This window comes from Falco punctatus, assembly GCF_963210335.1.
Source record: "Falco punctatus genome assembly, chromosome: 1".
Taxonomy (NCBI): domain Eukaryota; kingdom Metazoa; phylum Chordata; class Aves; order Falconiformes; family Falconidae; genus Falco; species Falco punctatus.
The window spans coordinates 98,998,025-99,014,314 of NC_137580.1; the positions used below are offsets into that span (position 1 = coordinate 98,998,025).

The following is a 16,290-nucleotide window of genomic DNA, read 5'->3' on the forward strand; positions in this document are numbered from 1 at the left end:
GACCTGCCCTGCCTGCACCCGGCCACCCTGCCTGCACCCGGCTGCCCTGCCTGCACCCAGCAGCTTTGCTTGCACCCAGCTGCCTGCTCGCACCCAGCCACCCTGCCCTCTTCCAGCTACCCCACCAGACCAGGCAAGGAAGGCAAAGACTCAGACACAGAGATATGGGTTTCTAGCTGAGATGAGGGGAAAATTCAAGCTGTAGGAGGGAAGGACTGGGGTGAGATGTCTGCAGCTCCTGCTGTGGCACATATCCTCTGGGTGTACATCATGGATGTGTTTCTACTGATTGTTACGTGATGGAGCTGGCTGCTGCCACGAGCCGCTGCAGCTTTGGGAGGCTCAGTTACGGTGCTCTGCCTTGATGGGCACTGTGCAGGAAGGCAGCAGGGAGGCAGGGGGACCAGGAATGAAGGTCACGAAAATAGGACTGGGATGTTAGAGCCCACAGATGGCCCCGTGGCCATTGGTGAGGGAAGCATCTGCAGATGGGAGCCTGAGCCCCAGCCGCCCCCGTGCTGCAGCCCAGCTGCCTGCCCAGCGCCCGGGCAGAGGTTGATGCACCAGGACAGGGTGTCACCACTCAGCCAGGCTGGCAGGAAACCTGCGGGTTTAAGTCGAGAGCAGGAGACTTTTTCCAAGAACCATCTCTGGCTTGCAGTTTCCAGCTGGCTGTGGGAGGGAGCAGGGGGCACGTGCCCAGGTGCCTCGCAAGGGAGGCAGGCTGGGCGCCACGGGCACAGCCCCACCGGGCTGGGGTGCCCACTCCCTCCCCAGCACCTGCAGCCCCAGAAACAAGTTAATGAGCGGTAATTAGAGCATTCAAAGGAGTAGGATTTCTTGATCATGTGTGCATTAAAGGGAAATGAAGCAGAGCACGAATCAAATCAAACATGTTGCTGTCCTGCGAGAAGTGCGAGGGCTAAAGGGTGCCGAGGCGCCGGCTCCGGTGAGAGGAGATGGCCCTCTTTCCCATTCATGTATTTTGTATTATAAAATGACTGCGGTTGTCATGGCAACATAAAGGGAGCAGATCTCATTACTGAGGCCTGGCCACATTATTTTCTCCAAGGAATTTCTTCTTTTCATTATTTTTCTCCAAAGGTCAGTTATCCTCTGAGGCAGGGTGGGAGATTCTGTGAAAGGTGAAGCATATTCATGGCAGAATTCCCCTGGTGGAATTTACAATCATTTTGCTTTTTTATACTTGTAGAAAGATTTCTTTTAGTATAACATTTTCTTTTAACCCTTTCTGTGTGAAGCCTGGCTGCTCTGCACATCAAACCGGGCTAGTGACTAAGAAGCTTTGCACAGGGATTTTCTGCAGAAAGTGGAGAATTAATGTCAAATCATGCTTTTATTATAATATAAACCAAAGTGTGTCATACTGCATGCGAGCATTTCTCTGACTTTTTGTTTGCCTTTAGCAGTTGCACAAACTGTAAGAACTGTTTCAAACTTTGTCCTGAATCTGTTTCTTTCCTTTTGTGAAGCTGCCAGCTGTGATCTAGCCTGCGTCCCGGGTAGCCGGCTCTGACCATCACACCAGCCTGGGAGCCAGAGAGCCTGTTTGTAAATCACACGTCCTCATCTAATTCATCACTTTGAATATTGGGGTGCTCAGTTCAGCTCAACTCAGCTGGAGACGGGGGAAAGGATAAGCACAAACACGGCGTTATGCTTGTGTGACCCACTGAGAGCAAGCAGCACCCCAGGGACCTGCCAGCCGTGACCAATGGCCGCTGGCCTCCCCTGCCCTCCCGGCGCTGTTGTTGCCTGCAGTAAGCAACCCGAGTGTGCAATCAACAGTATCGCTGCAATTTTACCTGTAAATGTAACGTGATCGCCTTTGCTGCATTTCATCAATTCCAGAATTTCACACAAACACCCCGGTTCCTTTTCAAAGAAATATTTCCCATTACCTTGTTATTAAAGCTTTTAAACAAGCATTCCAAGTCTAACTGCCAACACATATTTTCTAAATATAACCTAAAAGAGGAATGATAATACCTAGCCAAAGAGAGGGAAATGCAAATTGCACCTCTGCGATACTATATCCATGTGGTAAGGTAAAAGACCTCTCTGGCTCTCCAGTACATTACTTATGAGGTTGCCAAGGGTAAAGAAGTTTTTCCAGCTTTGCAGAGTTATCACTTGCCCTGAGATTGAGAGAGATAGAATCAAATGCACTAAAGGCAAGAGTAGTTCTGTATTTTTTTATAGGATGCAGAGACTTGCAATATCTTGAAAAATTTTGTAAGAGGATGTATCTATTTTTGTACATACAGCTGTATAGAAATACTGTTTTGTATTTCTGTCCACATGTATTTGTAAATAATTGTGTGATGTTACATATACAAAGGGTCTTGAATTCCACTCACACCTGCGGCATGTGCACTGTATTAATGCCATGTAGTTGGAGGGAAGGGATCTCTGGTCTCCAGTGTGCAGGAGGCTGGCCCATCAAGCTATACAGCACAGTCTTAAAGAAGTAATTAAGTTTGATATCCTGCTGTTATTTTTAATTTCTTTGATTTAACGTGGGTAAGCTTAACAGACCTAATATAATACTGAAACGGCACAGAAATTTATCATGTCTCTTCCCCATTACGAAGAAGAAAGTGGAAGGAGCTAGCAGTAAGCAGGAGAGGCTGTGGAGAGCATATGGTCATCAAGTCTCTACTCATTAGTGGAAATCTGCCTGAAAATGGGATCACTTTTTGCTATAAACCTCAGACATGCTGAAAGCCAGGCTTTCCCAGAATGATTTCTTTGTGTGCGGCAGAGCACCAGAGCGTGTGTTCAGCAGGCTGCCAAAGAGTTAAGCAGAAGACCAGGTCTGGGAAGGCAGGAAAACCTTGTGGTGGAGGCATGGATGTAGGAGCTGTCTTCCAGGAGCACAGGCTGGACATGACTGGGCTGTGGGGCTGCTGGTGACACCGGGGTATGGGTCTGCTGGTGTCACCGGGGAGGTTCCCACTAGTCTTATGGGCTCTGCCTTCAGCTGCTTGGGCTAAGAATTCCCCTCCCTCAGGCTTGGAGGGCTCACCTTTGCCTATTTGCTGTTTTTACAAAGAGGTGCTCGGTGCTTCCCAAGCCCCTGATCCACAGAGCACCACTGGCACGGCTACACCAAGACCATCATCCCGTCGGTGGCTGGGGCAGCACACGCAGTGAGAGGGGCTGCGGGCAATGCCGTGCCTCAGTGATGCTCGGGGAATCTGCCAAACACACCGCTTGCTGGAAGCTCCCAGGGTCTCTCCTGAAGTCAGTGTTAGAGATACCGTCCTCATAATCCTTTCAAAGGTTTCCCTCGTGTTGCTCTGAACAGGGTGGACGTGTTGGAAATCAGCTGTTCTGCACAGTGAAAGGGAAGGGGGACAGTTCTGACGGCTCACAGCCTCCCCTCCTCTGGCACTGGGCAGGCTGTGTATTCCTGCTGTACGGAGGGGAGACCAGGGCAGAGGAGTTAATAGTACTGACCCACTCCAAAGGTGTCTTTTAAAAATTAATGAATGCTAATGAATCCCCCTAGCTGTAAAAATAATAATAATGCCTGGCCATTTTACAGCACTTTTCATGAACAGTACTCATAATAATTTAGTGTATATGTCAATATTGTCCGCAGCGGTGGCAAAGCCATTACCACGGCCAGGGCTAGTAGATGCGTTGGGACTTCGATTTAGATGTCCATTTTCTGTAAATCACATTTTGCCTGCAAAAAGGAGTATTTGCATATGCAAATGAGCAGGCATCTAAGTGGCCATGTGTGCCTGCTAATATCTACTTTGCATGTTTGCTTATCGTAACTGTGCTTGGTGAACAAGAGCATGTGAATTTGTGCGTAATGACCATGGCATGCTCTTTATGACGGCAGAAGAAACCCAAGCAAATCAAAATGTGCCTTGATTTTAAAAAGATTTGGGAAGCCTTAGGTATTATTTTAAAAAAAGATCAGCTGAGAGCTATATCACACCAGCAAGCTTCAGTTAGCGTGTGCGAGCACAACGCCCTGTCAGAAATCCCAGCAAAGCCAGGATTTGTAATGAACACATACATTCCAGCTGAACTCTGGCATTGCCGATGCCGTGACAATTAGGCTGATCTGCCAGGTGATATTGCTGTGCAGCGTTTCACTTCGTATTCATCACAGGCTGAACCGCTTCTTAATTTTAATTGCATGCTGCAGCAGGTAGATGGTGTCATATCACATGCACTTCAGAGCGAGGCAGAATGCTTGGAATATATTATGAACACAGGTTATTATAGGGCTTTTAACTGTGCATTTAGCAGTGGTAGATGTAAAGCTTTTAGCTTGCACTCCTGTTTATTAATTAATAAAGGGCTCTGTTCTGACATTACTTACGTCCTCCCGTGTCTCTCATTTTAGATGCAGGTCTCATTTAAAATGATAAGTAGCCCAATGCACTTCTCATGAAATTCACTTAAAGCTGGCGGCCTTCCTTTCAGACGCGTGCCAGGATTCACACTGCTGTCTCCTCTTTGGCAGACTCTCCTCCAGGACCCCTTGTCAGCTCAGTTTTTGCAGTTGGCACAGGGTGGGAGGGATGCTGCACATGGGCAGCTGGGCAAAGCCAAAGCCACAGCCCTGCTTGGCACAAAGCAAGCCCTTGTCTCCAGGACTGTCCTGTGCACAGCAAGGCTGAGGCTCTTTCCAGCAGTCATGACTTGTCTCCCTCGTGGTAGCTCCAGCATCCTGCAGGGATGGAAGATTTAAAACCGGTGCTGAGCATCCCGCAGCCATATGGTGCAGGGCGCGTGTGCCAAAGCAGGACATGAATCGGAGGTGGGCGTGAGAGAGGGGCAGTGCCTGGGAGCTGAAGCAGCAGGTCAAGCACCGTGCTGGGGCAGAGCTGGCAAAGCCGGTGCTGTGTAAACCCTGCGGCTCCTAATCCCCCACGTGGGAGAGTCTTTGGAGCGGGAGGGTAAAAATGCCAGTAAAGGAAGAGATGCCTGAACTCTGGACAAAGTGCTGCTGAGTCCCAACTTGTTCAATGGTGTTATTTTGAGCAGTGATTTCCTATCCTGTCTGTGCTCGCCTCCGTCGGTTCTGCCTGGTCCTCCAGGACTTTGCTCTGGGACTGCAGCAGCTCTCAACGTTAAGGACAGGTGCTGGTGCTGGGGTCTGTGGGATCTGGCCCCAAGGATATGGCAGGGGATGTGGCTTCAGGGAATGCTGGCCCTAGCACTGAACTTGGTACCACACGGCCCTTTGCTGGATTTTCAACATGCCCCAAGTCTGTGGTGTTGGGGTCTGGAGTTTTGCGTCCTCCCTCATGGTGAGAGATATCTCTGCACCTCCTTCAGCAGCAGACGTCGTCTGCATTGGCTGTGGTTGGAACTTGCCTCAGACTCGCTTTAGGCGCAGGCTGCTCTGCTGGTGCACGTCCCCTTTGCAGCCTTTTCTCTCTCTCTTTTTTTTTTTTAATTATTTTTTTTTCCTACTAGCTTGTGGTGGGCCAATAACTCACAACAGAAACAGCTTCTTCTGATTAGGATCTGTTCAGGTATTTTTGTATCTTTAGTTCTAATTTGGATGACAAATCCCCAATAGCTGTGATAGGGAGAAGGGAAATGTATACCGATAGTTAAGCTAGAATAAAGTGGTGTGATAATGTGGTGTTTGTACTTATTGCAAAGATGTGCTGAATGGAGTGAGTCTCTTTGCCTCCAAGCAACCCCAGGCTGCTCTCCACTCCTCTTGCTGTGAGTGTTTACAAGGGAGCGAGGGGCAAACCCAGCTGGAGCCTGCGGTGCAGCTACAGGTGTTATCCCAGAGAAGTGCCCCATCCTCCCATAGCGTTGTGTGGAAAAGCCTGGAGGTACATTTTCATTTTAAAAGGCTGCAGGAAAAACGTTCATGGCTTGAATGCTGTGTCTCCTGTGCTCCTCGATCCTCCAGCCTAGAGGGAAGCTGGAGGGATCTTGGGGCCAGCAAGCTTGTTCCTGACCCCCCTGGTGCCAGGGTTCCCTCTGCCCCTGCTGATGCCCCAGCAGAGCTGGGTATCAGCAGCCCCACGCACCGAGGCACTTGACCAGGGCAGAGCTGAGGTGCTGTCGGCTTCAGCTGCTTTCTCTTCCTCTTCTCCAGCTGCCATCCACTCTCAGCTTGTGCAGGCGGGAGAGAAATTCCCGGCGCTAAATCTCTGGACCTGAAATCAGTGGCTTAACATAATTTGGGTGCTTATACATCAGTTCGACCCAGGGTTAGCATTCCTCCAAGGTGCAGCAAACATTAAGCAGATGTATCAATAGTAAGAATATTTTTTTCATGGATATTGAAGGTTTGTTTTCATTAAGTATTCTGGAAACGTTGCTCTTTGTGCCTGAGTATTTGGGTTATGGAGCATACTGCAAGCTCTGAAATTTGCTTTTTTTATTTAAGTTTTTTCTGACTTGAAAGGCTGGTTTTTATAACAGGTCAATTTCAGACCATTTGATATTGATATATGAAGATCCTCAGGGATTATTGTAATGCATTTTTCATCCTGCTGTGATAGTATCATATAAGGAAAATGGGACTGACTGTTAAGTACAAATTGAAAAAGACATGGTCATTTAAGATAACTCCTTATCTGTATACAAGGAAATGGTATCAGGGAAATAGACCACCAGTTGACAGAAATAAATTTTGCCTCAGGCTCCTCCTTCTCTTCCCCTGCTGCTCAGGCTCACCCTTCCCTTCCCTTCCCTTCCCTTCCCTTCCCTTCCCTTCCCTTCCCTTCCCTTCCCTTCCCTTCCCTTCCCTTCCCTTCCCTTCCCTTCCCTTCCCTTCCCTTCCCTTCCCTTCCCTGCCCTGCCCTTCCCTGCCCTTCCCTGCCCTGCCCTTCCCTGCCCTTCCCTGCCCTTTCCTGCCCTTCCCTGCCCTTCCCTTCCCTTCCCTGCCCTGCCCTGCCCTGCCCTTCCCTTCCCCGCCCCGCCCCGCCCCGCCCCGCCCTTCTTTATCGCCAGGTCTCAGCGGGCTGGCTGTGACCAACCCGGGCAGACAGCCCTGCTGGGGGGCAGCCCCGCAGAGCTCGGGACCCCCGCTGTGGCTGCAGGCCATGCCTCTGCCAGCCTCTCCGGGCAGGCTCCACCAGTGTTCTTGGGACGAGCTCCTGAAAGGGGCACCCAGGATTTATTTGCCTGTGTCTGGATGTGCTGAAGCAAGTGGAGGAACTTAATGAATGATTTCTTTAGTCAAGTGAGAGCTGTTTGTTTTTATAGCCCTTATAAAAAGATAGGAAACAAACTCAATAAGCCAAGTCACACTCAATCCAGTCATATTTTTTTTTATTCCTGGCATTTTATCTCAACTCACTCTATTTTAATAAGCCATAAATCAGGGCTTATTATGATGGTGTGAACAGTGTCAATGGGCCCTCTTAGCACTCCCAGGAATGACGCTGCACTGCCAGTACCTTTCTGGCGTTTCACTGGCTGGTGGAGTTTGTTGGAGAGTCTTCCTCACAGAAAGCTGCAAAACCCATTTGAATTTATGATCATTTTGGAGTCCAAGCAGGAGAAGTGTGTTTTTCCAGATCCTGTGAGGTAATCACAGTGCAATGACATATGTTGCAATTCCCTATATACTGCCACACGCTATGCTGAGCATAATCTCTGAAGTGAGCTTTCTCCTCCTCGTTGATTATTATATCCCGTTTGGACTCCAAGCGTTTTGACCATTAGTAGAATGAGGGTGATTACAATTTGGCATAAGGCACTGCAGTCAGAAGCCAATGTTTAGAGACAGTGGTATAAGAGAAGTCTCATAATTGGAGCTGTAGGGCTGAGTTTGCCAGAGTATCTATTGCTGGCACAAAATCCTTCTTGGCGCTGCACCTTTTGTAGCTGCACTTTGGCCCACACCTTGTTTCATACTGGGCCTGCAATTAAAATATAATCAGTTGTCCCTGTCCAGCCCCTGGATAGCAGTTGTGCAGCCCAGATTCCTATACGTGCCCAAGCGGCATTTGAGGCATCCACGGTTTAACACGGCACGCTCACTGCTGACACCTCTGCCAGGGCTCAAGTACAAATTCAGATGAGAACTCTGCAAGCTTTGATTTAGTGTCAAGGCAGACTCGAAGCAAAATCCTTGCACTGCAACATGGCATTCCTGTTTAATCTCCCAGGACTTTGGGACATCGTTTCTCCAGCTCTCAGGTTCCTTTTATGTTATCCCTGGGCACTCAGCATCTGTTGCATTTAACAATGACTGTTTTTTTAGTATATCCTTGTAGAATTCGTATTTCTCTGTTCTGTTTCCCAGTAGTGGTGCCAAGGGACACAACAGCCTTTCAGCGCTGCTCAGCCCTTGTCTGAGGTACCATGGCTCTGCAACCAGAGCTACTGCTGGTGCTTGTGGAAAGGCTACGAGAGAGGCATACTTGGGAAGGAAGGATGGATGGCACAGAGGAGGTGAGAGATCAGGGATCTAGGAGGTACCCTGGCAGCTGGAAAAGTCCTCAAAAAATTCCAGCCAAAGGTTTACAGTGGTGCAGCAGGAACCACTTCTGCCTCCAGAGAGTCTGTGGATGCTTCAGCTGCCTTTTGCCCAAGAGACTCTGTCTGTGCTGGAGACACTGCAGATCCTCATCTGCTGCGTTTCCTGGGGCTTCCAGAAGATGTAAGGTGGCTGTGTCTGCTGCAAGAAGCTTTGTTCCTGGGCAGAAACGGTGGCGCTGTGTCTGGAGTCGGCAGAGCAGCACAGCCAGCAGTGGTGGGGAAGATCTGCCCTTGGCTGTGGGGAGGAGACTGTTTGCTCTTTTTGAGAAACATTATCCCAGCATTCTGTTTAAAGCCCACACCTGCCAGCGTGGGGCTGTTTGCTGAGCCGGTCACTTCATAAAACTGACTCAACAGCATGCTTTATAATTAAAATATTATAGCTGGAAATGTTGACTATCTTCCAAATATGCCAGGAGGCTTCTGTTTGCATGGCTTGAAGCATAAGCTGGCAGTGAAGGCTGGTGTGGAGCAAAGACAAATGCGTTTATGATGGGCTGCATGTTGTCTCCTGCTCTAACATCTAATTCACACAGTGGAGCTGTTGCTTGCATAGCCCATAATTTCCTTCACACCTAATTGAACTTTGTTTTAAAGTCTTTGGTCTGACTAATGTCCAGAGAATGCTCTAACATGGGCTCTTTGGCCTTTCATTCTGGTTCTCCATCAATATTTACAGTGCGAGGCCTTGGGGAAGCCACCGCTGACTGCTGTGTGGCAACGGCTGACGTGGGACGGGCACGGCTTGAGGGGAAGGGTGCTGGGTGCCTGAACATGGCTCCGGTGTGGAAGGAGGGCAGAGCATCTCTCTGATGGGATAAGAGGCTGAATCCTGCAGCAAGCATCCCCGACAGCCCCTGCCACGGCACTCACGAGGCTGTGGCTCAGCCCCGTGCCAGAGAGGTCCTCTGGCCACCAGCAGCCACTGGTGGTCTCAGCTGGTGCCCGGTGGTGGCTGCACTCCCACTGTGTGTGCCATGGGGTTGCTTGAGGACAGGGAACTGATTCAGGGGGGATGCTTTGCTTGGGGGTCCCCTGTACTGTAACTGAGTGCCTCTGCTGTGACCTGAATATCAGCTGGAAACAAAAGTGTTTGCAAGGGAACAGCCTGTCTCTTTCTTCAGGGGCTGCTTAAGACTGTACAAGGAGATAAGCAAATTATGTGGCCTTAAATATCTATGGGATCTGTGATTCTTGAGACAGCCATCAAGGCAGGGCTAACAAGGGCACTTTAAACACCGAGTCAGGCATTTCTATTGCAGAGATCTTTGTCTCAGCCTTTCCCCTGGGAGAAGAGCAGACAGCAGGTTTGTTAGAGAACAGTGCTTTTTTTTTTTTTTTTTTTAAAAAAAACTTTTTCAAAGTGAAATTCTTGTTTTTCTACTATTGCTGAGGAAACTGAACATTTTGTCCTTGCTGGTCCTTTAGCTTCAGTTCTTACTGCTGTGGTGGAAAAAGCTCCACACATGGCTCAGCGTCCATGCAGGAGGTCAGGGATGCTGACAAGTGCACTCGCTCCTGGCACGTGGCAGCGGTGGCAGGACAGCCCTGCAGGTACCTGGAGTAACGAGAACTCCCACGGGGCACTGAGAGGGGGATGGCAAAAGGTGATGTGCAAACTGGTGGTGCAAAAAAAAAAAAAGAATAGGCCAAACATCCTTCCCTGCGCATCCTTCCCTGTGCATGCAGAGGAGAGGCAGGCTGGCAAAGCGTGATACCAGCCAACGCTTTGCCAGCCTGGCATGTTCGGTTTCAGGAGCCGTGCTGGCCGAGATGAGGAGGATATGGCCAGGCAAAGTGGCTGGCGGTGGCAAGATCTCTGCCCAGCATACGGGGCTGTACAGCATGGGTGGACCCCTGCCCTCCACCCCATGGTCAGCACCCTCTGGGCACGGTGGCCATGGTGGGGGACTTCAGACATGCCTCTCCCCACCGCCGCAGCACCTCGCCAGGGACTGCAGACTGCAGAGATGGGGAGGAGTGCTTGTATGATGGGTCTATTGATTTATCAGCTGTTCCTTGGGGCTGGCAGGAAGGATAATCCTCATTAACACACCCATTATTGCTGCAGCTCCTCGGGAAAGAGTTCTGATTTAATTCTAGCTGTTGAAAAGAAAAGTGCTTGTGAATTAGTAATGTTTATCTAACACAGAAAACTCCAGGTCACCTGGGATAGTTCACAAGTGGTGTCTTGTGTTTTGGAGGAAAGGGAAAAAAGGGTTTCAAGAGGCAAAACCCTCCCATGAGCTGGGTCGGAGGCTACAAGACCGTGCAAGCTACAGAGCTGCAGAGCAGGCAGAGATCTTCTAAGCAGCATCTCAAATGGCAAGCACAGATTTTTCTGAACATGTGGGCTGTTAATGTGGCAGGAGAGGCCCCACGCAGAGCAGAGATGAAAGCAGCCCCAGGACAGCGGGCAGCTCGCTCACTGCCCACCTGGGCTGGGAGCCATGCTGAAGCCTGTGCCCCATGGAAGGGGCTGGCCAGGGCTGTCGGCTGCCCCAGCAGCCCCGGTTGCTGCTGCCGGCCCCGTTGGGGTTTCAGCTGGGGCTGCCCTGAATTGCCTCCGACAGAGGCTGTTGTGGAAGGGGAAAAGCAGCAAATTATGTCCTGGATGCCAGTGCTGAGGAAGTGGTCTGGGATCCACTGAGGAAATGGGATCCAGCTGAATCCCTTGGAGAGGTGGCAATGCGTGCCAGTGCTCGGCCCCGGCCAGTGCCAATGTCACAGGAGGCACTGACCTGCCCCTGGGGAGCTCGACCTGCCCCTCTCCAGCCCCTGCAAACACTTAAACCAGCCGCCTGGCACCCTCCTCCTCCAACCATCCCTCTTCTCGTTGTTGCAGCTGTTTCAGGAGGATCCCGGTCTTGCTCCGGGTGATTTTTAGTGGTCTGAAGGATATTATTCTCTCTGGCAGACTCATCAATACTTTTAATTAGCTTTTTTTTACCCCGCTTCCATTCCCTTCATAGATATCAGCCTCTTAACAGATTTTAGTATGTTTTGAACTGCCATACTCAATGCCATTTAAATCACTTCTCAAGGGCACTGGGCCAGGGATGTGCAGTGGCAGTTTAAAAGGATTAGAGCCCTTTGTTTTTTCACAAGTGGTTCAATTTACAAAAGATCAGGGTTCAAGACCTGCACACTATAAAGTGACTTAAAGCCATGAAATCTATTTCTCACTAATTCTAGATTACTTTCTACTTAGGAGCCCAGGGTGCCAAAAATGGTGGTTTTTGTTAAAATGATATGAAATCCTAATGCAAGTCCTTTTAACCACTATTGCATAGTATACAGTGTCATGCAAATTCTGGACCTATGTGAGCAATTATGTTGCAATGAACATGATCATTTCGATTAAACCAACACATGTTTTCAAAGATTTTATTTAAAGCAGATAACCGTAAAACTTTGTCACTTAGCTTCTCCTCTTGGGCATACTCACAATGCGTTAAACACCCCACGTATCTCTTTTGTAAAGTCTGGGCATTAATTGCCCACTGCTTATTCAAGCAAAGACCCCATTGAGGTAAATGGGATTTTGTCTGAATAAAGACTGCAAAATTGGACCTCTTGTCTGTAGGCAGAGATAGGAGACCTATTTGTATTTCAGGGTCTCCCGCTGCAAAACTGGAGCATTAAGGAAGATGGGCTTTCTGTTAAAAAAGTTTTATCTTACTCAGCATCGTACTTGTAATTTGAAATGGAGAGAACTGGTGGCCCACGCCATCATGAATAAAGAACAGTGGGAGAAACTGGGTCAGGCTGGCAAGAAGGTAGGAGCTGCCCCGATTGTTTTTCTCCCAGCCATTAGCTTCACAAGAGAATCCTTTTTCTCACTGGACGACTGTACTTTATTTTTCTAAAGCAGTATCCCTCTGACAACCAAAAAGGAATACTGCATCTGCAAATGAATGGTGCCTGCAAAGAGACAACATGAAATTTTTAAAAAGCATGGTAATAAACGCTATTCAAAAAAACACAATCTCTGAAAAACACGGCCTATTGAAATGACAAGCCGAAAATCATTTGCTAAGCACTGAAATGGCCCCTTTTGTCACCCCAATCCTTCTGTTGACAGTTACCTTTCAATCCTACAATTGTGCAGTAAGTACTGATTTTTATTCAATGTTCTATTCACCCTGCGTATTAATGAAAAGAAAAAAAACTTGTAAGAATAGCCTTTAATAGGCTGATAGACAAGGCTCCCCTATTCTCCTGCTAGAGCTCCTCTTATCAGCTTCTCACAGTATTGCTTGCTTGCTCAATTCTTTCCCTTTTCTAAACTTTGCTCACCCATCTGGGCTTTTTCTCAACTGAGATGGAAACATTTTTATTTCAAAAGTCTCACTGACCTTTTCTTCTCCTCAAGACAGCGTGTTAGGTAAAGCACTAACCTCAGACGAGCCTTTTTTTTAAGGCTCAAAGGGTTACAAGGAGTGGATCTGGTCTCAGCTCATCCCAAACGAGCACTGATCTGAAGGGCCAGGCTGGAGGGGGTGTGGGTGTTCCCTGACACTTCAGACCTCTCCAGGGCCAGGGATGACAGGACAGTGGCCAGAGGAACGGCAGGGACACCATGCCCAGAGAGGAGTGGAGCTCGCCCTTGCTTGCCCTTGCTCCCTGCCCTCGGCGGTGGGAGCCACGTTCCCGGTGTGTGGGTGGCTGGTCCTGGCTCAGGAAAAGCTTCGCAAGCCACCCGGCCTCGCAGGTGCTGGTGTCAGTGTGACTGTTCCCATTCCTTGGCCAAAACACCGACTTTTATGCAGTTGTTGCAATTAGAAGAAAGTGCATAATGAAAACCGGACAGTGTTATCCTTGGCTGAGAGTATCAAACAATCCTTCTGCCTAAGTTCCTGAAACAGTAATGCGTAGCTTTGCCCAAACCTAGCAATTATAGTTACTACAATTAAAAATCTGTAGCCCGTCCCCTGTCCGTGACTGCAGACACATGCCGTCTCAAACAGGGCTGGTGGTGACAGTGGCCGGGCTCTGTGTGGAGGTTTGCAGGGGCTGCCCCTCGGTCTGGCTCCAGGGGCACAGCAGCTCCGGCTGATCCCGGCGAGAGGCTCCACAGCACTGGAGTGTGGCTGGAGCAGGGGTCCCAGCTCCACCCCGGTCTAAGACCCCCACCTCTGCACGTCTGCCAGCATGCCATCAGCCCTGCAGGTCCCCATGGTGAGCTGCTGGCCTCTTCGACAGGGCATGGGCAACCAGAAGTCTTGAGCAGTCCCACGGTCTGGGCTGCCCAGCACGACCACCATGGGCTGCAGATCACCTCGGCCAAGCAGGGATGTGAGGGGCCCCTCAGCCTGGGGCAGCGAGGATGCGTGTCTGCTCCTAAGTCTGCTCCCAGATGCGATGCAACCCCCTTGCTCCAGAGGGGAGAAGCCTCCTCCTTCTCTGCATTCCCCACTCATGCAGTTTTTCTTTCCAGTAGGGAAATTCAGCACATAACTATCCAGGATTGCAAAAATGTAAACAGTCTGTGTTACATGTCTTCAAATTACAGCCCTGCTGCTCTACACATGTGCAGCTAATAGAAGCCCTCTGCTAGAGGAGGCCCTGGTCCAGGCAAGTACCAGCGACTGTCCGGTGCTCCCTGTCCCGGGTCCCCACTGGCCTTGGTGCTGCTCTGGGTCCCCCCTGCCACCAGCATGCCCTCCCACACCCCACCAGTACCTCTGCCATCGCTGAGGGCAGTCCGGAGCTGGCGGAGCCGCCCAGTGAATATTAAATAGGAGAAATCTACTTAGAGGTTGTTTGAATAGAGGAAATTGTTTTACATTGTGATGCAATATTTCCACACCGGGGTCTCATTTATGCAGCATATTAAAGTCAACACACTGCTCATCTATCTCCATAAGGAGCCAGGCCCATTATCCCCAGTTACTTTTAAGCAGTCTTTGGCTTAGTTCTGACATGCCTGCCAGTGCCATATATCACAGGGAATGCAGTTCTTTAAACTGCAGTTCGTGATTGATAGTTTAACCTTTTTCTCTGAGGTTAATTCGATATATGCTGGTGTAAACTATAAACCAAAGCTCCAGCCTGTCGGGAGGAGGTAATCTACATGGCACTCTTTATGAGATCTCAGGTGCTGCAGTAATTACACCGTCTTCTCCTCCTCCTCCTCCCTCTGCTACTTCTGCCTCCTGGTGAGAGGAGGAGGAGGAGGAGGAGGAGGAGGAGGAGGAGGAGGAGGAGGAGGAGGAGAAGGAGAAGGAAAAGGAAAAGGCTGCTTGCCACCCGCCAGCACCTGAGGAGTCCAGCTCTGACCCTGCTGTGGCAGAAGAGGCAGGTACCCAGCTTGAGGGACCATCTGAGGCTCCTGCTTTCACTGACTTCCACGGTCATGCTAAGGTGTCCCCAGGGAGGGTGGGATTTTGGCATGGCTGGGCCCTTGGGCTGCTCTGCAGCGCGTGCCTTCCCAGAATCCTAGTGCAGTTCCTGGAAATGGAGGTGGAAGTAGCAGGGTGGTGAGCGCCTGGCACAGCACAATGTGGTCCTTTCATCGGGAGGGATGCAAAGCCGTGCCAGGCGCACAGACACTCCATCTCCCCCCACACCTTTGCAGGGTGTTTCTAAACTCCTGGCTCTTTGCTGTTCTCTGGCATCACAGCCAGACATCATGGATGGTGCTGGCTCATGCCGGGGCAGCCTTGGTGCCTCGATGCCCTGCAGGAAGGGAGCTAAATCCTGTGCTGGAGCTTGAATGTCTCTTGGTTTCTTTTTTTTTCTCTTCCCTCATTCATTTGTTGCTTTAGTTCCTCAGGTGGAAAGCTGAGGGTTTGGAGGGATGTGCTGACTTCTAATTGCTCTTCTATGGCATCTTATCAATAGAGCCCATGGCAAAGAGAAGGGGAGTGATGGGGATGTGTGTGTGATGTTGGAGGGTGCTGCATCTCCACAGGCAGCTGGGACCTGCCTGAACCACCCCCAGGGCCAGCGCATGCTCTGAAGCAGCACAGGCATACAGGTTGAGGGGTGTCCTCTGGTCTCCTGGGCAGAGGTGTAGGCTGCAGGCATCAGGTTGGGAGATATTCACCTCTTCAAGCCCAAAAGTTGGGGCTTTGTCTTGGGGAGGGTCATTTAGGAGATGGCAGGCTGCCCTTGGAACTGTGAGAATCTCACTGGATTCGTAGACTGGGGGAAGGAGATGAGCTGACCAGGAGGGGTCAAGGGACAGCTGCAACTTGTGGGGATATGGGAAGGCCCTTGTTCCAGGCAGAGTGCCAGAATTTGTATTTGCAGTTTTTCATACAGCTGGCCTGCCTGCAGCATCTTTATAAGTGAAGGTGAAGAATACCTCCGGTCCCAGAGGAGCTCACACTCTGGAGCCTCATGCTGTGGTGTGTTAATATCAGAGAGTTACAGATGCCAGCTTTTCCCAGGCGCTCTCTGCTCTGATCTGGGATTTCTTTGCAGATGTAGCCCAGAGCTGGGAGGCCACCCAGCTCAGCTGCTCTTGCAAGTCCGCACCGCCTTGCCCCTGAGAGCCTCGTCCCCTGCCTTTGCCGATGGGCCTCAGGATACCCTGTTGCTGGTCCCAGTCTTGAGTGAGGTCTGGTGGGTCTGCAGCAGGTTTGCCGTCAACCTCGAGCCCTCCAGGCACAGAGGGTCTCAGTGCTGGTTGTCCAGTGGCAGACTGTGTGTGGCACAGCTGCAATCTGATCACACTCCTTAGGAATGGCTGCGCTTCACGCATCTTTTTGGCCTCTGTCCCCAAAGGGTCATTATTTCCATAGGAAATAACTATTTCTGCTCAAGATCAATAAG

General features: G+C 50.1%; 1 protein-coding gene across 2 annotated transcripts in view; it reads left to right on the forward strand.

Moving 5' to 3' along the window:
• MN1 (MN1 proto-oncogene, transcriptional regulator) overlaps positions 1 to 16,290 on the forward strand; it is a 290,178-nt gene that overhangs the window by 161,465 nt on the left and 112,423 nt on the right. Inside the window, exon 3 of one of the 2 annotated variants that reach the window (XR_013930931.1) lies at positions 1,494 to 6,769. The exons of the other annotated variant lie outside the window; for it this stretch is intronic. The gene's annotated coding sequence lies outside the window, so the exon portion shown is untranslated. Of the gene's footprint in view, positions 1 to 1,493; positions 6,770 to 16,290 lie in introns of those variants that run through there. 2 annotated transcript variants of the gene reach the window in all.